We start from the raw sequence: 24442 nt of genomic DNA on the forward strand, positions 1-24442 counted from the left end.
TAAAAAACAAAAAGTCCTATTGGGGGGCATGGAAAGCCCTTGTCAACTCTCTTCTCCCTTCGGCGCTTTTATACACATTAGTCTCCTCTACTCATTCTTTCATTCAGCTAAGTCTAGCTGAATGAAAGCACCAGCAGATGATGGTGCTTAAAAGATGACCCTGTTCCTTTGTACTATCTCCCGTGCATGGAATGCTCTCCCTCCTCACCTTTTCCTCCTGATTTCCCTAACTGCCTTCAAGTTAACTCAAAGCCGATTTTCTGCAAGAGACCTTTCCTGATCCATCAAACTGCTATTGCCTTCCTTCCAAGATTATCTTCCATCTAATAATAACACTAATAATACTGAGCGCTTTACAATTATAATTGCATTTTATCATCACAACAACCTTACAAGGTAGGTGCTAGTATTGTCCAAGGCAAACTGAGATAAAGTGACTTGCCAGGGTCACACAGCTAGTAAGTGTTGCAGATATGTAATTATTTATATGTTGTCTTCCCAGTAGAGATGTGAGTTCCTCAAGAACAAGGACTTTTTTGTGCCTTTTTTCATTGTATCCCTTAGCATTGGAACAACTCCTGGCACATAGTAGGCGCTTCACTTATTGTTGAAAAATGATTATTATTATTCACTGAAATTCTTAGCAGAGGTGCATGACGGAGCTTCCATGACGGAGGAGTTATGAAGCCTGGTTTTGTTCTCTCCCTTTCCATCTTTCACTTGGTTGTGCTACGTATGATCCAATACGCCTTTGAACTCATGCTCCCATATCTTCTTGAGCCTATGTGCTCCCTCCCTATCCTAGACTAGGCTGGATTCTAGGAGACCACTACCCTTTATTAGAAGGGCACTGAGGTGCCCGCTTCATTTGGCTGGTGGAGCCTTGCTACTATACCACTTTGTAGGAATATGAAGTATCTGTTAGGTGAAGTTTCACCTTATTTTGCCAGGGCCTGGGTCTCCATGAGGCTATGCTCCTACACGCTCCTAACTCCACTTTTTTCAGCATTCCTTTATATGTTGTCTTATCCCTTAGAATTTAAGTGACATGAAGGCAGATACTGCCTTGCTTGTCTACTCTACCAATTAAAATGGTGTTGGGTTCAGAATAAGTGCTTTAAAAATGTTTAATCGATCTTGTATGATAAAGGATGAATGGTTTGCAAAAATGGGTACAAACATCAGAGTGAGTGATTAACAGGACCATGTGGCTAGAGATCTGGGAAAGATTCTATGCCCAACGGACTTCATCAGATCTCTCCTGGACGGACCTGAGTTGGAGGCTTGGAAAAGACTTTCTCCTGAGACCAACAGAAGGAAAGAAATCTTCTGGATCTGGCTGCTGGTGGCTTCGAGTCAAGGAGATTGAAGCTAGACTAACCAACTGAACATCGTGGCCCATTTGATTGGACTCCTGGTGTGAGGATTGACTATTGGGGAACTTATTGTTTAGCTTAATAAGATAGGTTAGATAGTTTATAGATATTAGATTGTTAAGATAATTGGTATAATTTCCTCCTAAACCCCTGTTCCTTCCTCCCCTTCCCAACTAATAAATCTGAATTATTTATATGTTCCCTCTTGTTCTTCCCTCACCCAAGTTCCCAACGTAACACTTGAGACTTGAGGGTACCCTAAAAAGTTGGATGGATTATATCTCTTCACTAGTGTCACGATCCTGGAGTCCTGCTGGCTACATTCTATATCCCTTTGTCCCCAGTCAATAGGTCCCAACTCTATTTAACCACTTAACATAATTTAGCTTTTACAAAAAGATATTTACTTCAGAAATATAGCAGGAACAAATGCTCAAAATTTTATCCCCAACACCTGGAGGCACATTCTCTTCCCTATTAAATCTATTGTATCTGGAGCTTAGTGGGGAGTAAGCCAAGCCACCTGGGTAACATTGGTCCCACCAAGGCCATGTCCACATAATATCTACGGCACAACTGCTGGATAAGAGCCCATCTCACCAACCATGGACCCTCGAGAGGTTTCTCCTTGTTCTTCAGGGCACTGATGCTGAGTTGACTGCAAAAAATTGGATGTTAGAATACCAGGGCTCTCCCTTCCCTTCATTTAAAATGAGAGACAAGACACTGACACAGGCAAAGAACCTTGGCTTGTCTGTGTAGGGACAGAGAGTGGCCTTGGTGGGCAGCCCTCAAGGCCTTTCTTCTTATGATGTTGACTTTTTTTTTCTTAATCCTTACCTTTTGTCTTAGAATCAATACTTTGTATTGGTTCTAAAGCAGAAGAGCAGCTAGTGTTAGGTAATGGGGGTTAAGTGACTTGCCCAGGATCATCCAACTAGGAAGTATCTGAGACCAGATTTGAACCCAAGACTTCCCATCTCTGGGTCTGATTTTCAATCCACTGAGCCACCCAGCTGCCCCCTTTATAGTACTGACTCTTAGCAGAGGCTATCAGCAAAAATGTCTGAAAAATCCACCATGGGCTGAGCTGATGAGAAAATGGCCAAAAATAGGAGAAATGGAATGATTCAGGTCTCATTGAAAATGCTCCTAGTTCTGGGTCCACAGCCAATCAAAAAAGGGTTTCTTCTAAAGATATGGTGAGTCCCTGGGTTGATGGGGATATGATTGGGGATGTAGACTCTAAATGATCACACTAGGGCAAATATCAATAATATGGAAATGGTTCTTGATCAGTGACATGAAAAACACAGTGGAATTGTGTGTTGGCTATGGGAGGGAAAGAACATGGAATCATGGAAACATTCTAAATTAATTATTAAATAAAATTTTGAAAATTTTTCAAAAAAAATAAAGATATGGTGAGTAGACAAAACCATGTCCAATATAGGCATACATGTTCCATTATTCTCTCCAAGGTATTTCTATTCCATATCATCACAACAACTCTCCCTGCATCAAGCTTCTCAGCCTCTCCACATGGGAAAGCGCCATCTAGGGAGTTCTGTGAAAGCATCCTTTACATAGCCTCTCATACATGATAACATCTACCTCCTCTGTTGATACCCTCTATTCTTTCCATTATCCCTAATTTTTCCCATAGGCTGCTTAAAAATTAGAAAATATTGCTTCCTACTCAGAGCCTGTCATAGTGAGTGCTCCTAATTTTCTTTGATCATCTGACTCCTTTCTGTCCACTTATCTAATTGCTCATCCTACCCTCATCAAAAATTTACTCATGAGGTAACATGAGTGTCAGTCTCTGGATTTTTAACTGAATGTCTCTCCTTTCCCCTTCTTTTTTACATCATATATCTAGAATTCAAAAGAATTTTGCCCAATTCCTACATTTTGTAAGTGGAAATTGAGGCCCAGGGAATTTCTTAACCCTCAAACTTTTGCCTTTCTCTAAACTGTTTTCTCTTTGAACTTTGGGCAAGAACATTTTTGTGATTTTGAGAAGATGAAATCAACAGACCTTAGCAACAGACTGGATATAGAGTGGGGAGGCAAGAAGTTATTTCCTGAAATAGTATACTCTGATACTCTTTTTTCACTAATTTTTTTTCATGGAAGACCAATAAACCTTGGGTCATCTTTTCATATCTTAAATTAAAATCCAAATTTTTTAATGTAGAGTTTTCATGTGTTCTTCCAATTATTTTATTTTTAAATGTTATTTCATGAATTTTCCTCTTTCTGAATTTTCTCATTCTAATTGTTATCCTTTTTTCCCCCCAGAGAATCTAGTTTTATGGAGAATGTCTTTGTCTTTTGTCCTCAATAATTTAGAATGTCTTCACCTTCCTCGGGGGATTTTTACTCAATTTTCTCTGTAAGAAAGCATCTGTTCACTGAGGCAACTCTTTTTTGAAAGCCTCATCTTCTCCAGTTTTGTCGGGTCTTATCTTTCTTGGATGGTTTTTTGCTCATGAAATGCTTATAGTAGTCATTCTTCCTATTTCCAATTCTTTTTCTTCTGGGGGCCCAGCATGATTGCATTCTTCTATTTCTTAATCCCTGTTTTCTGTTGTCTCTAATAGAGGCTGGAAGTGGTCTTTATCCCTCACAGGGTAAGAATGACCAGCTGGAATTGCTGCTGTGGGAAGAATTTGAGAAGACTCCTTACTTAGACCTATTTCCCACCTATCTCAGCACCACTGTTTTAAGCTTAATAATAACTTTTGAGACTGAGTTTTTTCCTCCCCCAAGTTGATCCCTGGGGGTTGACCATGAAGATGTTTGGGAAGGATCCCTTAGGACACTATGCGTGTGTGAGTGGCGAGATTGTTTTGTAGTTTGGTCTCTCTTCTACCTTCCTCCTATTCAATCTGCTGGTTTCTGGTTATCCTCCGTACTGTGTTAAATCATTTTTAGTGCATTGTACTTCAGGTTTCTTCCCTCCTCCAAATTCTTATCCCCCCAAATTTCTTATTCAGTCAACTCCATTCCTTCCTATCACGTCTTAGGACTGGTGTGAATCCTAAGTCTCCACCTATCCTAGGAAGCAGAATCTTTCTACCTGGCAGACTACCAAGAGCTTTCAGAATTGATGCCCCCAGATATATCAGTCATAAAGGACACAGGGCTTTCTCCACGACCACTATGGCACTTGGCTGCAGGCTTGAGGTTAGAGTAGAGGAGACAAGGTAGAGGATCTGGGGAATAGGTAGAGGAGTTTCTGGAATGATAGACTTGCAAACTGGTCTTCAATCATTTTCTTAAGAATTGCCGCATAATGGGTGTTCTCTGTTTCTTATCCCTGATGTGCCTACTATATTTGGAGGTTCCTTACTTATTTGGCAGATAGATAGGAAATGGGTTGTTGCTTTCAGGTTACCTTTTACTTTGCTAGTCTCCAGATATCCACACCATTATCTTCTCAAAGGTCTTCCCTTTGGCAAGTCTTTCCTGATTCCATTGGAGGGGATTTTCAATAAATCACATTCAGGGCCCTAACTAGCACTCTATCCTTGGCGATCAGTCCTTACAATAATAGTAAAAGTAATAATAGCTAGCATTTATATGCCACTTTAATGTTTTCAAAATGCCTTTAAAAATGTTATATTTTTACCCTCACAATGATCCCAAGAGGTAGGTGCTACTTTTATTTCCTTTTTACTGATGGGGAAATTGAAGTAGACTAAGTGGCTTATTCAGTAAGAGTCTAAGACCTTATTTGAACTCATATCTTCCTGACCCCAGCTACAGCACTCTGTTATCTAATTAAAATAACAAAAATCTAAGTCAACTCCATCTCTATTTTCCTTGCAATTTTTAAAAAGCTACTTAACACAAGTGGAATAAATCAGAAGTCAGAAGAGCCCAGTACAAAGCCTTGGTATGGAGAATAGGGCAAGTTTCAGAGCCGAGTTCAATATGGAATCACTTTCCTGTTCCTCACTTGTTGCCACTCATCTTTGGTTCTTGATGCTCCAGGTTTTGCTTGAAATCCCTTTAACATCTGCAATTGCTGTATATCCCATCTGAAGGCCCATTTTGCTTTTTTCTACCTCTGATGATGGGTTTTTATGTAATTTTATTTGTGGTTCCAAAATTGAAAGTGGAGTACATAATACCATTTGGCGAACTTAGTAATGAAGATTATTTGCAATTAATTAACTATTCTTCTTACAACTCTGAGGAATCAATAATAATTAAATGAATATAATAAATATAATAATTAAATAAATTAAATAAATAATTAAAAGCCAATTGGGGGTGGGATAAAAGAGGCAAAAGAGTCCCTGCCCTCAAGGAGTTTATAATTGAATGAAGGAGACATGTAATTAGAGAGAAGGCACTCTAAACAAATGGAGAGTAGACGCTCGATTTAAGGAAAGTTGAGGAAGGCTTCCTGTAGAAAGTGGAATTTTCGTTGTGCCTTTAAAGGAAGGCAGAGACGTCAGAAGTCAGCAGAGAGGGAAAGAATGGCAGTCCTGAAGGAGAGCCAGATTGAGAATGACGGAACTGAGAATCTAGTGTTTTGTTCCTGGGACAACCAGAAGGTCAGGGTCACTGGATCAAAGAGTACGTCTCAGGGAGTAAAGTGTAAGAAGTCTAGAAATGTAGGAGGGAACTAAGTTAGCTCAGAATGCTGGAGCATTTTGTATTTGTTCCTGGAGGCAACAGCGAACCACTAGAGTACTTTGTTGGGGGAGGGAAGATGTCCTCGGTATTTTCTATTTCCTGTGGAAAAAAGCCTCCACTAGAGTTTTACTGCGCTGCTATATCACAGGTGAGAGATGTGTGTGAATTCTGGAGGCAATGCCAAGTCTGTCAGATTTCTTGATTACAAAGACTTTTAGATTATTTACTCCGAGAAACTAAGGAGTAGAGAATCTCTATCCCGGAGGACTCAAATGCTTGCAGTCAGATTATGGGATGGGCTTCACTTCAATTGAAGGTAATGAAGATCATCTCTTCTGAAGAAAAATGTAAGTTCCAGGAGGGCAGGAAAAAAGGGTTCGTTTTGCATCTCTTTTCAACATTTGTATTATTTTGTTCTTTTATATTGCTATAGTTAATATTTCTACAAGTGTCACATAATAATAAAAATGGGGGCATTAAATGCTTTAACCATTTGTTCTGAGTGTTTCTCCATTGCAAATAATGCTTATCTAGGTGTGTGTGTGTCTTTGATCATGTAAATGGGGTTGTTCTTGCCTATGATTTTTAGGGTTTTTAACATAAAAGGGTGCATTTGTTAGATATTTTCAGCATTTTGAAATATTCTTTTTATCTATTGTTTTAGATTATTAATTTTTTAAATTGTTTTCCTAAGGGAGAACCATCCTTGGCTCACTGGCATGAAACAACCAGAAATAGCAAATTATTTTCTGTGTCTATTTCTCCAATATTTTTGCTTACATTTTGTTCTAACTTTTTTGATAAGCAACATTCACCTGTCTACAGTTCTCTGTTTTGTCTCTTGCTGGTCTAGGTGACAGGTCCATATTCATCTCAAAAAAGGAGTTTGTTGAATATCTCTCCTCTATTTTTAAGGAAATTTTTATAGTACAGGATTACTCTTTTAATGTGCAATAGAATTCACTTATACATCTATCTGAAGAAGATATTCCTTCCTATGTGCATAGCTCATCCTCCAATAGCTCATTTATGAATAATTCAATTTCTCTGGGATTAAGAGATTTGAGACTTCTTAAAATTTTTTTACATACTTTGTTTTTGTTTTTTATTTTTGGTATGTAGTCCACTTCCTTATAATTGGCAATTTTGCAGCATGTAATTTTATATAATGTCAGATTTTTAGTTACTATTGTAAAATAACTATTTTCTTCAGTAATTTGATTTTAATCTTTTCTGGATTGTTAATTTTGTTAAGGCCTTTCAAAATAACATTTCGTGTTTTTCTTTGTCAGTTTCCTAAACATTTAATTTTTTAAAATTTCTCATCTAATTTCCAGATTTCATTTATGATTGTTTTATGGTTGCTAATATTTGTTTCCTAATATTTCTAATTGTATGCTCATTTTATTGACCCTTTCTTTTTTATTCTCTCTCTCTCTCTCTGTCTCTTTCTCTCTCTCTCTATCTCTAATATATATATATATATATATATATATATATATATATATATATATACACATACACTTTTTCAGAGATAAATTTTCCTCTGAGGACTGCTTTACCAGTATCCTAGGTTTGTTATATTTTTTCATTGAACATAAATATTGTTTCTTTGATTTATTCAAAATGTCATTATTTAAGTATTTCTTTAGGTCTATAACTTTTTCTTATGTTTATTTTATCAATGACTATTTTTCTCATATTTTTATATTATGATTTATAAATAATCATTATTATTTCTGCCTTTTTACTTTTGTTTTGGCTTATTTATGCCTTAGCATATCGATCAAAAAATAAATTTTATAGATTCAAGCACAAAGAATGAAACAATCCATCTTCTCAAAGAGTGAAGGTTCCATTCTCACCCAGCTGATTTTTGTAAAGGTATCATGTGGTACTGAGAAATATGGATGGGCTTTATTTACTATTCAGAGAATGACTTCCAGGAATTGATGCAGGGCGAAAAGGAGCAGAACCAGGAGAACATTGTACACAGAGACTGATACACTGTGATACAATTAAATGTAATGGACTTTTCTACCAGTAGCAATGCAATGACACAGGAAAGTCCAGAGGAACTTGGGAAAAAGAATGCTATCTACATCCAGAGAAAGAACTGTGGAACCAGAAATGCATTAGAAAAATATATGATCAACCACATAGTGCAATAGGGATGTAATTAAGGTTTTGATGTTAAAGAATTGCTCTACTTACTACAAATATGAATAACATGGAAATGGGTTTTGAACAATGATACTTATATAACCCAGTGGAATTGCTTGCCAGCTTTTTTAGGGGAGAGAAAGCTGGGGAGAGGGGAAATCATGAAACCATGAAAAAAATTCTAAATAAAAAAAAATTTTAAAATATCTACCCATTCATAAATTATCATAAATAATGAAAAAGCAATTTTGCCCCAAATCAATTCAATTCTATTATATGTTTTTGGGGGACATATAGCTCTGAGAAGAAATGGTAAAATCTCCTGCTATTGCATTACTATGAATTTTTTTTCTTGTTATTTTTTCATTGCCTGTGATGGCTTTAAAGCACAATGCAGTTTTCTTCTTGATAGTATCAGTTTTTATTGTTACTTAATCTGAAATTATGGATACAACTTCTTTATAGTCACCTAATAGGTATTAGGTAAACATTTTAATATCATCTCATTTTGACCCTATATGTGTCTGGGCTCTAAATGTTTTAATTGTATGCAACAAATTCTTTTTATTGAGAATTTTAGTCCATTTTCTTTGTTATATTGTATTTTCTTCAATTAAACTATTTGTTGGAAATGATTTGCCACTTTTACATCAGAACTTTTTCTCTGCTATTTTTCTTTTATTGATTTCATCTTGACATCTCTCTTGTCACCCATCACATATACACTGTCCAATATTACTGTTATCGTTGCATATTTATAATGTCTTCTCTTCCCCTCCCTTCCTTTCTTCTTCTTCTTCTCCCTTTTCTTTTTCCTCTTTCCTCTCCTTCCCTACCCATTTGTCTTTTCCTGATCTCCCCTTCCTTTCTCTTCTCTCCTCTCTCCTCTTTTCTTCTCTAATCTCTCCTTTCCTCTCCCCTCCTCCCTCCCTTCTCCATTTTCCTCTCTTCTCAGTGGCTGGATGCACTTCCAGTCTGGGCCTCACAGTCATCACTGAGGGGAACAAAGTATGTGGAAACACATCTAGACAACTACCCTTACTAATTGCTGCAGCTCTAAGCTTACCAGCAGCCACAGCTATTAAAGACTTTGGAAAGAAATTTTATCACCAGAATGTCTATGAACAATGAGAAATGGTTCACCATCAAAACCAGACATAATTCAATCATAGTAAATGTCACTAAAGAAGATGCCCCATCTACCGTGCTTCTGGACCATTAGGACTATTGCATCTTTTCATCTGGCCTGCAACTGTAACTGTGTTGTCTCATCCTGTTAGAATGTGAGTTTCTTGAGAGCAGGGATTGTCTTGCTTTATATTTGTTTCTTTGCACCTAGTAATAAGTTTTCCTTTTTATGACTTAGAAAAGAATGTGGTATCAAGAAAATCTGCCCTTTCCCTTTATCCATTCTTTTCATTTCAATGACATTAATTTGGAACAACCCTTTCTAAGAGATATTGTCTTCATTGTCATCATCAACCATTATCATTGTTCTTCTCCCCCTTCTAAAAGAAGCTTTACAAGAGTTTTCAGCTTGGAGCCCTCGAACTTATTCTTTTGATTTTATATATGTTGACAACTGTAGTCGAATATAATTGGTTTCCCTTGTAATACAAATATTTTCTTTTATATATTTTTAAAATACCCCAATATCCTCTCCCCCACACAGAAGGGACATCCTTCTCCAGTACAGTACAGTGGGATTCTCCAGTATGCCAAAGGGGTCCATGACATTAAAATGGTTAAGAACTGTGTTCTATAATAGAATAGCAAAGACTGGCATCTTAAAGTCTGCAAAATTCTTTATCTATGTGGCTTCAATTGAGCGTCACAGCAGTTTTGTGACATAATACATATATAATACATATTATAAAATCTCCATTTTGCAGATAAGAAAACAGAGGCTTAGATTAAATGGCAGGTCTAAGATCACAGAATTATTAGTGCCAGAATGGAGATTGAAATCCAGATAGGATTCCAAGTCCAGCTGTCTATCCGTTACAATATACCGTTTTGCCTCTAATCATGTATAATAATAATAATAATAGCAAGCTAAGCTCCCAATTCACAGGTCTCTTGCATCAATCATCCTTCCTCGTCCACTCTGTGGCTCTCTTTTGTTTGATGCTTCTGAAGGATGCAAGTTTTTATTCTCGCTTCTAATGTGCCCACATGGAAGCATCAGGCTGTCCGCTTGATGCCTTGCTTCTCCTCTGTCTGTCTGTGTGGCCCCTTTTGTCCTTTCTCGCCTCTCATTTTCTCTTTCTATCTCAGTCCTTTCTCTCCCATCTCTTCTTGCCTGCTTTACAACCAGGCCCTTGTGACGAGGCGAAGGACACTTGGGAGACTCCGCTTTAGCTGCACCAGGCACCCACCCCAAGCGGAGGCAATTTCCAGTTCTCGATAACCAGACTACAATGGAAAAGGTCAGTGGTTTCAACTGGCATGGGTCCAGCCTTGCTCCTAAGTACTAAGACCTAAAGGGCTGACACCTAGGCTTGAATACTAGGACAAAATTCCCCTGTGTCACAACCAATCATAAGTGCCGTGGGGCACTGACCCCCCCCCCCCCATATATATATATATATATATATATACCAAGGCTATACTAGGCCTTGACCACTAGCCCACACCTCCTTTAGACATAGGTCACAAGACTAAGCCTGCCATGGCCTTTGAAGCCCACCTCATTAAAAGCAATAGGCCTGAGTGATGGAGTGAAGTTCATTTGGGGGCATGACCGCTAATCTCCCACTCTTTTGGGTACTCATCATTAAGCACCGACTGGCCTCTAGAGGGGCCCCGTCTTCTGGACCTCATCTTCACTAGGTCTCAAACATTAAGCTACTAAGAACTCCCAATCCCAAGTAGCACCCCTCCCCCAGGCACGGACGCCCAGCCAGGCTATCTGGGATTCTGGAATTCAAGCCACACTTACGTGCTCCCTTTACTTACTACAGGCCGTCGTTGCCCCAATTTGCCCCATTTCTGGGCCAAATTTCTACTAGCCTTCCCTCTGCTTGGCCCCTGTCGATGGTCAGCTGGGCCTGTCCCCCGGCTCTGGCCTCAGAGGCAGCGCCACGACTTCCCCATGACTTAGATCTTTGAGAAAAAAATCACGGTGCAAGAAGAACCCCAGAGCACACCTCCAACTAGTCTGGATAATCAGGCAACAGTTCCACCAAACTAATACAACAGAACCATGCCGCTATTAGGTCCACTCGCCAGGCGGAGGGCCCCGGGAGCTCTGGCTACCAGGCTGAGCCTGCACTGATCTCTGACCACTAAAATGAGGCTCAATCTCGGTTCTAACACTAGACCCACACCATGCAGAATAGAGAAGTTCTATGGTGTTTAAAAGACATCAACTCATACACCATTGGGGAGGGGGTAATTATTGTCGTGTTGTAAGCAATTCTGTCACCAATGAAAACAATTGAAAGTCATATTTGTAAGCGGATCCTCTGGCAGAAGAGGGGATATTCCACTCCTCAGCCCAGTCAAAACATGTCAACTAGTTATATGGTCTGTTTATTTTGTGTCTCCTGGATCCCAAATGGCCACCCTATGTTAGGGGAAGGAAATGTCCTTCTCCAGTACAGTTGTTGGCCATTCCTTCATCTCTGCATGGTTCTGAAAGGAGTGGGGTGAATTTTGTTCAATTGTTTCACCCAAAGGAGAACTCCACTTTTAGCCATTTTAGCTAAGATTTCTCTCAGGCTCTCTGAGACATGTGCTTGACTCCATCATGCCCAGTGGTTGATGGCCACAAATCTGGCCCAATCTCAAGACATTTCGTCTCAATCCCTCTCAGAGTCAGAAATAATTGGGTTCAAGTTCTACCTCTGATACATACTTGTTGTGTGACCCTAGGTAAGTCATTTTATTTCTCAGTGCCCCAAGTAACTCTCTAAGACTATAAATTGCAGAATAGTTGCCTTCCTGGGAACTCAGCACACAAATGACAAAAAGGCCATAGTTATCACCTGGGGATATCTACTGTCCAAAGGAAGCCTGATATTGGAGGAAAGGTGATAGAACAAAGTAATGTGGTAAGAAGAAGAACTGTCCAATTCAAAGGATGGTTATCAACACTGAATTGGCCTGGTGACAAAAGTCTTTGAGAAGGACCTGGACCAAGGCTGCTGCTGAAGAAGAGACCACAAGAGCCAAAAATGTATTGCAAGTAAGGGAAAACCAGCTCAATAGTTGCCTTTAGGAATGGGGAGTGGGGGTTTGAAAAAAATAATACCTAACATTGACCAGCACCTATGAAGTGAGAGTTTGGGGAAAATATCTCTGCATATAAAGAAAAAATTGAGAGTAAAGGAATAGGACTATAAAGCTGTATCCACGGAAATCCTCAGCCTGTATTTATTTATTACCCTCCTTTCTGGCCAACAAAAGGACTGCTCTTATACCGAAGGAGACCTCCACTAGCTGAGAGACCAAACCAAAGACAAATTCATTTCCCCATCCAATCACACTGTATCTTTATCAAATCCTGTGACTCTGAGGCTTACATACTCCTCCCTCCCAAAACACCATCTTATTTCTGCTGTAGACACTGTGAATTGGCCGGATGCTCTAAGTGAGCCTAAAAAACTAGTCAAACCCAATTGTACTCTAAGGAGGTGAAGCTGCTACCAGCTTGAGTAGGCTTCCTCAATACCTTAACACATTTCTTTTCCATTTAGTGTGGTCACTCACTTTCTTTAAAACCTAGCCTTAGAGATCTGGTACAGATGGAGTTGGTTGTGGACAGATTCTCTGTGGACTCTCAAGGAACTGAAAGCTGTGAAAACTGCCACAATATCCCTTAGTTTCCAAAGCAGTTCCTATCTATTGTTTCTTTAGATCCTCACAAGGCATCCCTGGCATATATCAACAGCACGATTATCTCATTTAACAGATAGAGAAATCTTTCATGTTCAATAAAATTACTTTGCTTTACACTTTTAGAAACATGTTCCTGAAAACCTTTGAGATAGTGAATATTTTCTAGAATAAGGAAACTGAGATGCAGAGAGGCTGAATGACTTTCTCAGTATCAGAGGTATGACTGGAGAATAATAGAACTAGGATGTAGAGGAAGGTTATTAATATTTAAAGGGGTTAAGTGACTTTCTAAAGGCAACATGGCCAGTGAAGGAGCAGAAGAATGATTCTTCTTCTGAGTAATCATGCCTTCTTTCCTGCCTTGTGTGGTAGGGCTAAATGAGAAATAAACTCTCAGAACCAATCCACCAAAACAAATTCCCCACATTAGCCATGTACAGAAAACACTCGTCTCCATATAATATGTTATCTAAAGCCAGTTCTAACACTGATTTTGCAAAATAATCTCACAATATTTTCTTCGAGACTCCAAAATAGATCCCCCCAAAAGGAATTTCCTAGATTCTCAAGTCAAGGGTGAGAGAAGAAATTTCATTTCTGAGATTGTGTGACAATCCTTTAGGAAATTGGAGATGTGAAAGCATATAAAAATCCTCTATTTTTTAGCGAACTGAAAAGGTTAAGAAATAAATATGACTCTAGTCTAATAAATGTATATCTGTGGAGGAGACAGACATGACTCTTGTAAGTTTGGGGGAAACATCTTCTCCCTAGATAAAATAATTTCTGAGGCCAAGGAAATAGACGTATGGGTTTGATATTTTATTTCCCCCGTTATTGGTGACAATAAGATGAACCAAACTAATTCTATCTCAAAGAAGGACTCTACCACCTTAAGAGATATACTGCCAAAAAAGGGATATTCTGATAACACAAACCATGGGAAAATGCATGTTCCCACAGGAACAAATCTGACTGTTAGCAATTCCTGTGACTCTTTACTTTTCTGCCACAGAATGCCACTGTTTGGCTGTGTACTCTATGACAACCTAAAATCCTATAAAAACCCAATCTGAACCCTAAGAGGCTGAAGCTACTACCAGCTTGAATCATCTTTCTTATAAACTAATGAATTTATTTTCCTTCCAATTTGGCTACTCATTTTATTGGACCCAGGATGAATTTGTTCCTGAGTTCTCAAGAAATGCAGTCTAGGAAATTCATCTATGCTTGTTTGGGCATTTCTCTGAAGCAGAAATGCTTAGATTTAGAATAACGTTAGATTAAATAAAATTCTTTCAGGCAGACCTATAACTGAAATGCAGAAGACGGTATTCAGGTTTGTTTTTTTTTCCTTTACAAAAGCAAATTGTATTTTCATAAAACCAGGGCTAAGAAACACTAGAGAGTAGCTAGACCCTCTTCTAAATCTACCCCATTTCCCTTTTCTGTCACCCAAACAGTCATGCTAGTGACTCGGCATTCTGCCCAACTCCAAAATGTCTTTTACCAGTAGGAGCTATAAAGAGCACAGGCACCAGAATATTTCAAATATCTCAAAACTGAAGCAGTCCTTTTCCTAATAGCCTTGGTGGCTAGAAGTTTTCCTACTTAGGGGAGACGAAAAGACTAATACTCCGGTAGAAAAACACAATCCTCTCAGGAGAAGCTATTTCTCTGAAAAGACTGATTTAGAATTTAATTGTCCTTCGTCAAGAGAAATACTGAGTCTGATGCTGAAAGGATATGAGGAAGCAACAAAAACTCCTGAGAATCAGAAAATCCCATTTTTCATAGAACTAAAAGTCCAAGCTCTTTTTATTCCAGGTACCAGGAGAGTCCATAGGATAAGGTTCACCTCTTACATCTCTGTTTATACCAACTGGCCCCAGAAGATAATGGACAGCAGATTCTCCATGATGTCTCAGTGACCTCATGTCCTATATGTGGTCTGATACCACAAGGCTCTGTCTTGCTATATGTGAACAAGGAAGTACATTTTGTTCCTGCTCCTCTTCAGGAGCCTTTAAGTTGTTCCCTGGTATCCTTTCAGCATCAAACTCAGTATTTCTTTTGACAAAGGACAAAGAATGAGATCCTGTCCCTACAGGTCACCTCTATTACACACTCCTCTTTTTATGTGAATATTGTTCTGTTTGCCACATCTCTGAGCACTTACAAGGACTTGTAAATAATGAGGTACTTCACATCTCGATAGAAATTAATATTAAATCCAGATTTCTTTTTGTGCTAAGATATGGAATCCAGATCTTCATTTTGGAGTCTGGGGAGCAATAAATAGGGTCCTTTGAGATCAGCCCCAAGCCAAACTTTCTCTCTTTGAACATTTCTAAATTATACCAAACTAGCCAATAGAGGAAATTTGCTCAGCAAGAGCACAGGGGTAGACGTAAAAGTGCCTAGAAGCAAGAGGGAAGCAAGCATTGTGGGAGTAGGCCCTATTTAGCATTCCTCAACATCAGGAAGCCTCTGGGATCACAAGTTGTATGGAAGAATGCTAATAGAGAAATTAGGTGCCCTCCCAGCAACCATGATCAACAGAGGCAGGTAATAAAACCTTCCTGAAAAAGGAATCCGAAAAATACTTGTCTTATCCTGCCGGGGTCTTAGAAGAAGTCAGAGGCACAATCTGAGCAATCCAGCAGGTTCATACCATCAAAATCAGATATAGGTCCCACCAGAAAATGATCTCATTAAGGTTTGTGTTCTCTTAAGAATTACTGAGGAAGTGAAGAAAATCACTCCCAATCTTTATATGAAATGCAACCCCCCCCCAAAAAAAAAACAAAATCACAACTGTTCAAATTATCTGTTGGAATTGGGGTTTGCTACCATTTGTTCCATTTGGTAAACCGATGTATTATCCCTGCCCCTACTCCCAGCATGCGAATCCCCTTATATCCTTGAGGTTTAAAACACTGATGTCTCTATTTAAAGAGGTATTAGGGTTTGTTTGGTTTTTTCACCTAGAGAATTTCTGGGTCTCCACTTGGGCTAAACTGAAGCCAGTTTAGCATATATGACTACCAAGATAAGGGGCCTTTGGTCCAGATTACTAAATCCTTCTTACTAAACATTCCAATGCAGAATCTTCTCGACCCCAGTATTTTTGCCTTGCTGGGGTCCATTGAGAGTCTCCCCTGCTCTGGGTTTACAGGGACCTAAAAGGGAACTCCTCTATGGTTCTGTGGAACTGGAACCTGAGGTCTGCCCTGGGTGACATAAGGAATATGTTCCTCTCCCTGCTGATCATAGACCCTTCAAGGCCTTTCCTTCTCTAATTCTTAGCCCCAAGAGAATATCACTCCTATTTATGATCCCTTGGTACATTTTATCCTGACCCTAATTTGCTTTTGCCTGATATTGTTTGCTGGCAAATTTGAAAGAAAAGAGGAAAAACAATAAGATCATGGACCAAGTAGACGTCTACCTCTGGTCTTGGTGGTCATAAGCTCCTCCAAGAGAAGGAGACTAATGAACTGAATCCAAAATAGAAATAGATCAAATAAGAGATAATAGGTCATTTAAGAAATACAACATTCTTGGCTGAGAGGACTCTGTCCTGGGATGTAGAGAAAGCAGATTGCTCCCTCAGACACCAACAGCAGTACTGAGCCTGTTTATTGGCACAAGATAGGGGATCTGAGGTTACTCTGATCCAGTAAAGTACCAGTTGTCTTTTATCAATCTGCAGTTAGATTCGGTAATCATCTTTAAAGGTCTGGTCAGTACTAGGTTAAGGGGTATAGTGATGGTAGTACTTAGAGATGGTGCTCTATGGACTATGCTTCTACACTGAACACAAGCAGTCTTGCCTTGAAACTGCATCAAAAACTAAAATTTTCAGCTGGTACTCACCAACCAGATGTCCCCTCCATGGGCCCTTTGGATAGAGGACTCAATTTTTGGCAAGTACAAAACTCCTGAGTTTTTAGTTTCAGTCTCAGTTCCTAGCCTTCCTCAAGCAACATTTGTACCCAAATAATGGGTAGATAAAGTATTTGCTATTCCTTGGAGATTTAGGTCCTATATTAACTAGGAAGGAGGAAGCAGATGCAATAGGGGATTCTTCTTCCTTATGGGCATCAAATCTACATTGGCCTATTTGCATAAGTATGAAATGGCACAAATTAATCAGTCCGTATGAAAGTGTTTCCCCCATCCCCACTAATTTTACCATCATTGTCTCCTTCTTTGCCAGGCCTACAGGCTAGCACTTCTTACATATCACTCACTATAACCTTTCCCTCACTAGAAATGCATCAATTTCACACTTGCCTGAAAGCCGGGTCAATAACAAGCAATTTTGGTGCCTGGGGCAAGTAGTAAACTTGTACCTTCAAACTAGACTTGACATTCATGATATAAACATAAGAAGTCAGTAAGACAAATTGAAACGAGCGGAAGGGGGAAGATAATTTCTAGAGTGCTTAGAGGTTAAGTAAGATCTTAGAACTGGAGACATCAATCATTTAGTCCATACCATGGGTTTAAGGGTCCCTTCTTTCTACTGCATGAGGGAGACATCCCTGAGGTTCACTCTCAGTTTATTGGAGGAAAGATAGTAACAGCATAATTCACTGTTAATGGAGGAAGTGTTACTGTTTGCAAAGGAAAATTCAGAGTCTTATTTTCTTGGAAAGGTAAGAAAGAATGGGAAGACTTGCAAAAGGAAATGATAAGTTTGGTGTTTATGGGGCAGAAAGAGAGAGGGAATAGACAAGCCAAATGATAGCTTCCTCTTTACCCACTCAGAGCCCAAATCTTCTATTCCCAATCTGTGGCATTTGTAACGAACTTGGAGTTAAGAGGACCTGGGCTCAAATCTCACCTCAGACATTTACTAGCTGCATGACCCTGGGAATCTTCCTCAGTGTTAAGAGAGCACTTAATCTCTTTGTATCTCATTTGCCCCATCTAAAAAATGAAATTGGACTCAGTGGCTCCTAAATTTTTATTTCTATTCTGCCAGAAAGTTTACATGTGTTAAATATTTGAGCCCTCAAAATTTCTGTGGCAAAGATCTTCTGGCCCTTCTTCTAGGTATGATTTTGCTGGGATCCATACAATAAAAAAGCATTGGGCCCCCCAAACAAAAGTTTCTAGAGTATATTTGGAAGGTAGAAATGATCTTTACTTGTAGCCATAACTACATGCTAACCTCAGTATTCCATGAATATCTGTCTAGCTCCAGCCATTCAGAATCCTATGAGCCTGTTCCAGGCTAAAGTATTCCACACACCACTGTCAATGTTTCAAAGAATTCATTTTCTTACAAATGGTTCATCTGCCTAGGAACGACTAGAAAATAGAGCTTTTGAGAAAACTCTGAAACACTGAGATTGTGGAGAGCAAGTCTCAGTTCTGACCAAGAAACAATTAACATAAACCTTTGACTTAGTTCATTGTAATAATCAATAATATGAAAATACTTGCACAGAAGTAAAATGGACCGTCTCTTACTTGAATCATTTTATGAGTGAGTAATTTATTAGGTTTACTAAGTACTAAGCACTGTGCAAAATGCTGGGGATACAATTAGAAAAACAAGGCAATCCTTACTCTCAAAGATCTCATGTTCTCGTGGGAGATAGCACATAGAGATGTCAGCTACATGTGGTATCATATGGAAGTCCCATGTCTTTCTACCAATTAATATATTATTGTCGAACATTTAAAAACTGCCCTTGCTTGTACACATACATACTTGTACACATACACATACATACTCTATGTATATCTTCAACAGTGGCATCAACCTGTGAATGTTCTAAAGATATAAGAAAAGGGAAATGATGGTTGTGACAGCCAGTAATGACTTTAACCAAACATTTTTAAACAGGGAAAGGGAAAAAGAGCAAACATTTATTAAGCACCTACTATGTGCCAGGCACAATGCTAAGCTTGTTAAAAATCTTTTACAAATTTACAAATCATCTGGGATCTTACGACATAGGGAAAGTGGGAGATCAGGTTGTACGTATATGAACTCTGTCCCACTCACTATGAATAATTGGTACAATAAATATTCCCTTATGGCCCTTTTCTTGGCTTACAGGCTATACTCCTTGTGCCCTTGTAGTCAACTCAATCCTTTATCCCTACACCATGCTCAATAGCATTTTCTTCCCCCAACGAGTTCATACTATCTGTTGCTATTATGGAGAAGGTCCAAAGATCCACAGGGTTTGACCTTCCTCCTTTTCCATAAAGAGAACCAATGTTTTCTCCTTTATGTTTACTGCACCAGGCCCATTCCCTATACATTGTCTTTTGGTTGAGTAATTATGAGATTCTAAGCAGGCTCCCTGATAACATTCTACCATTCTAGATCATAGAATTTAAAGCTAGGAGGATCTGAAAGAGCATCTTGTCCATTATTATTAAATATTAAAACTATGTAAATGAAAGCCTTGTTAATTATTGTTTCAAGAATAGAAGAGTCTAACTTAGAAATATGGAATTTTTCTAGCCATGTACTACTTAGGTAACAAAAATCTGAATAATATTAAAGTTATTTGAAAAGCTAAGCCACCCATTTACCACCTGAGGAAGGATTTTCCTCAGAAATCATATAGGGATAGGGATTGGACCTATGATTTCATCATTATATTATTCCTAGATGAATAAACTCTTTCTCTCACCAAAACAGGTCTGTACCTTCTCTGTAACTTTTGATCTTAAACAGATGCCCAAAGTCCTGAGAGATTAATGACTGACCCAAGGTCAAATAACCAATGTGAATAAAAGGAGAGCTTTGAACTTGGGTCTTTCTTTACTCTATGGTCAATTCTCTCCTACATAGTACTGCTTCTCGTAAGACTGTGAACTGCATTCTGGTTTGTAGCAATTATGCATCATGAGGTATTCATTTTTAATACGCAACACAATAAAAATGTAACAATTTGATGATTTCCAAAGGCTTAATTTTTTAATTGAGCAAGAGGATGACAAATCACTCAGATGTGATTTTAGGAATTTGGGTGGCATTTAATTTGATATATCTTAACATCATCTTCAATTTTCTTGTTCATATAAGTGAAAAGAGTCAAAGCCCAGATTAATATCTACTAAAACAAATGAAGAAATGCTTAATTCCAGATGATTAATAGGCTAAGATGGCAAGCCTAGGTCAATGTAGAAATTATTTTCATATTAAACTACGTCAGGATTTTTAATGTGTTCTAACATGAGTGTCTACTTCAAATTCTTTGCAACAGCGGTCATATTGTCCTATAGAATAATTTGATATCTATGGATCAAATCAAATTTGAATTATTTAATAGTCACAAGCTTTGTCCTAGACAATTCAGACTCTCCTCAAAGAAAAATATGCTCCCTAAGGGCAGGGACTGTCTTTTAAAATTTGTATCCTCTGTGTTTAAGAGAATGATGCCTGGCATATAGTAAAAGTTTAATCAATGCATTTTCTTTCATTCAATGACTCTTGCAACAAAGTTGGTGTCATAAGATACTCATAACTTTCTGGAGTACCAATGTTTCCAGTGAAGAGAATGTGATGAATTTTTCTAGGTATCAGCAACTTTTTTCCTTAGTGAGCAGATTATTACCATGGATATGCAAATCTTCTAAATACAAATCCCAGCTTTGTCATGTTCCCTGTTCCACCATAGCAATAGCTGCTATTGCCTCCTTCCTCAAGTCTTGAACCACCTTGGGAAGAATTGACAATTCAAGAGATGCTCAACAATAGGGGAATGACTTGAACAAGGTAAGATATAGGATTGAGATGCCATATTATTGTCATGGAAGAAATGACAGAAAATCTGGAAAGATTATTATGAGCTAAGGCATAGTGAAATGAACAGAATTAGGAGAACACTATTCAGATTAAGAGCAATATTGTAATGAGAATTGACTGTAATTTAGCTATTCTGATCAATACAATTATCCATAAGAATATTAAATAACTTATGAGGAAAAATTCTATCCACCTCCAAAGTGAGAACTAATGAAGTTTGAAGCATATTCTTCCTTTTATTTTTATTTTGGCAACATGGCTACATTGGAAATGCTTTACATGACTTCATATGTATAATGGATGTCATATTGCTTGCATTTTAAATGTGTAGGAAGAGTCTGGAAGGGGGAGAATTTGGAAATTAAAATAAAAAAATTTTAAAGGTTAAAAACTTTCCACATATCATAAAAATAACAAGTAGTAAAGCTAGGGTTTCTGATATCACATTTATTGTCCGATTTAGTGCTTCTCCCTTTATTTTGAGTACAACTATGTCAGGGTAGCATGCTCTGCCTTTGGCTGCTATTGGACTCTACTCATCTTTGCTATTTTTTCTTAGGAAGCATCAGCTGATTATATAAGTTAAGTTTTGCCTATGGTGCATCACAGAATCAAAAAGATCCCTTTGATCTTTTCCCATGTCCCTCACTAAAACCAATGATTTTCATATATACTGCATATGTTTCCTTTATATTCTGTCAGGATCAATTAATTTTATCTCTAGTCTCTGCTTGTTGTATCCCCTGAGAAACAAACTGAGTTAACCATATTGGATCTACATTACGTTCCCCTGAAAACTCAAGCCTGTCTTATCAAGAGTCATTTGCAGGAAAAAAAAAAAAGATCCAGGAAAGAAAGAAAGAAAGAAAGAAAGAAAGAAAGAAAGAAAGAAAGAAAGAAAGAAAGAAAGAAAGAAAGAAAGAAAGAAAGAAAGAAAGAAAGAAAGAAAGAAAGAAAGAAAGAACGGAAGGAAGGAAGAACAGAAGGAAGGAAGAAAGAAAGAAAGAAAGAAAGAAAGAAAGAACGAAAGAAAGAAAGAAAGAAAGAAAGAAAGAAAGAAAGAAAGAAAGAAAGAAAGAGAAGAAGAAGAAAGAAGAAAGAAAGAAAGAAAAAGAAAGAAAGAGAGAAAGAGAGAAAGAGAGAGAGAAAGAGAGAGAAAGAGAAAAAGAAAGAGAGAAAGAAAGAGAGAGAGAAAGAAAGAGAGAAAGAAAGAAAGAAAGAAAGAAAGAAAAGGAAGGAAGGAAGGAAGGAAGAAAGAAAGAAAGGAAAAAAGGAAGGAAGGAAGGAAGAAGGAAAGAAAGAGAAGGAAAGAAAGAAAGAAGAAAGAAAGAAGAAAAAGAAAGAAAGAAAAGGAAAGAAAGAAAAACAAAGAAAGAAAGAAGGAAGAAAAAAGAGAAACTGTTTTTGTCAGTAGTCTTTTTTAACCTCATTTACTGATTGAACTTCAAAGACTAAGAACTCTCATTATATAAACAAAGTTCTAATCGTCACCATGTGATTTGATAAAGAAAAAAAGTTGCCTTCATTTTACAAGTCTTTCTTAAAATTCACAACTTCCTTAAAATTATTAAGGAACAAAGAATTTAGAGCTGAAAGGGACTCCAAAAGAATTAGTCCTGTGTGTAGTGGAATTTTGGGGGATCTAGCAATCCCGGAAATCATTCTAATGAGCAGATGGGAGACTTTGATAAGTTGCTGACAGGATGTAGTTTTTATTGTTGAAAGAACAGAATGGTGGGGAAGCACTGCTAAGGGTACCAAAGCAGTGTCCTAAGGCTTACAAAAAAAAAAATCCTTAATTTATAGGAAATCTATACAATGGCTGTATTGAATCACCACCTGTATCTGATTCATGTTTTTTTACCCCTTTATGGTTCCCAACTCTCTTTTGAATTTTGTGAGGATTTTTTAATTAACTTTTCTCAGTTTTAGTCAGAATTCAGGAATGTGCAAGGCCAAAATGTATCACAGTCTTCTCAACAATTTTCCCCTTTAGGGTAGAAAGGGGCTTATTTCTCATGTGAAATTCTCCTACAGTATCTTTAGGCTCCGGTTTTTCTCATGGTAATCTCTGAAAAAATTCTTTTCTCATTGGAATCTCTGAACTGCCATCAGTTTTTTAAAACGCTGATTGAAATATTGTCAAGTCAATTGAGAATCAATATCAAAGAAAATGAAAGGTGTTTGTACACATTTAAAAGACAATCAAAGGAGATTGGATGGGGAAGGGTCTATTCACTTAAGGGAGAGGTTACTTTTGATGTTTGTTATGCAGAGATTGGCTTTTCTCTCTTCCCTGAAGGTCCTGATTTAACTAAATCTATTTTGGAAAATTAAGGGATTATTGATCTAAAATTATCACTACTACTATTGATGCTAATACTAATCATATTTGTGAATAATACTCTACTGATTTTACTCCACACAATCCCTAATGGCAGAATTTTAAATAGCATAATAGTTCATCAGAGAAGATAGTTTTGCACAAGAAATCCTTCCTCAGGATTTAGCATTTAGCCAAACCTATCTCTGTCAGTGTTAATAGTTGAAATTAATTTCAGAGACTAGAATACTCATCTTAGAAATAACTATCATGCTAAAGACGAGTGACTCCAACTTTTAAGTTATACTTCACAAAAATAGTCCCACGAATATGGAGTTGGTAGAGGTTGCAGGAGAAGATTGGGATATTTTGTTTTCTAGGAATTAAGGACAGGTGGTCTACTAGTCTACTAGTGTGGTGAGGGGCTAGAGGTGAACCCTCTGGGTTCCGGAAGGGTACCTTTTGCAAGGATGCAAGACTGAAACTTAAAAAGACAAAGAAAAATTTATTAATGTAGAAGGTAATGTTGAATCTGGCCAGGAAGACAGCATAGGCAGATGCTCCTAGGTGGAACAGCATAGATGGAAAGCTGTTCCCAGAAAAGATCAATTCTGTGGTCTTTATTCACTTTACAACAGCGAGGACATGACTGTGCCACTGGGAAGACATGACTCTAAAGTGGTATGCACTGAGGCTTGAGTGGTGGTGGGGGGGGGAGGGAGTGTTGCTTGAAGACATAGGGGGTGACCTTCATAGTTTAATGGGCAGAGATACAACTTGATGATATCAAGGAGGTGTATCTGGGTGTATCTGCCCATCTAAAGGATGATCCAAGGAGGATAAATCTCTCAGCGTCTTATAGGAGTTATCAGATGCTTTGGGTTAGGAGTCACAAAGATAGAAGGGAGCAAAGGAAATTCCCTGTTTATAGTTTGCTTGAAACACTTCTATAGTTTTGGGGCTACAATGCCCATGCCACTAGGAAGATGAGAGTCAGTCTTTAAACAACAATGGACACCATGAGACTTTGTAGCCAGATCCAAGGTCTAAGGAACTGGGGGCCAATCTAGAAAAATTTTTTCAGTAGAAATAAATGGACTTTTAAAGGAATCAAAATATGAAGCAATAAATAGGTTATCTAGATATTATTGGACATTATTGTACCATTGATTCAAAAAGTATCATCAGGTTTGATTGCAACTTCATAACAAGCCTTTGTAGAAAGGCAAACATGGCTAATTTGTATGTTCAGTAAGTCAGACTAGAACTTGCAATTATATGTTCTAAGTGGTTTGGGAGAAA

At 38.0% G+C, this 24442-nt stretch overlaps 1 long non-coding RNA gene across 1 annotated transcript; it reads left to right on the forward strand.

Annotated features, from left to right (window-relative positions):
* The first annotated feature begins 6170 nt into the window (after positions 1-6170).
* On the forward strand, positions 6171-15821 carry LOC103096550 (uncharacterized). Its single transcript, XR_467136.3, has 2 exons — positions 6171-6376; positions 9148-15821. It is a non-coding gene; the product is annotated as an uncharacterized LOC103096550 (long non-coding RNA).
* Positions 15822-24442: the final 8621 nt, after the last annotated feature.

The sequence above is a fragment of the Monodelphis domestica genome, chromosome 4 (assembly GCF_027887165.1).
Source record: "Monodelphis domestica isolate mMonDom1 chromosome 4, mMonDom1.pri, whole genome shotgun sequence".
Classification (NCBI taxonomy): domain Eukaryota; kingdom Metazoa; phylum Chordata; class Mammalia; order Didelphimorphia; family Didelphidae; genus Monodelphis; species Monodelphis domestica.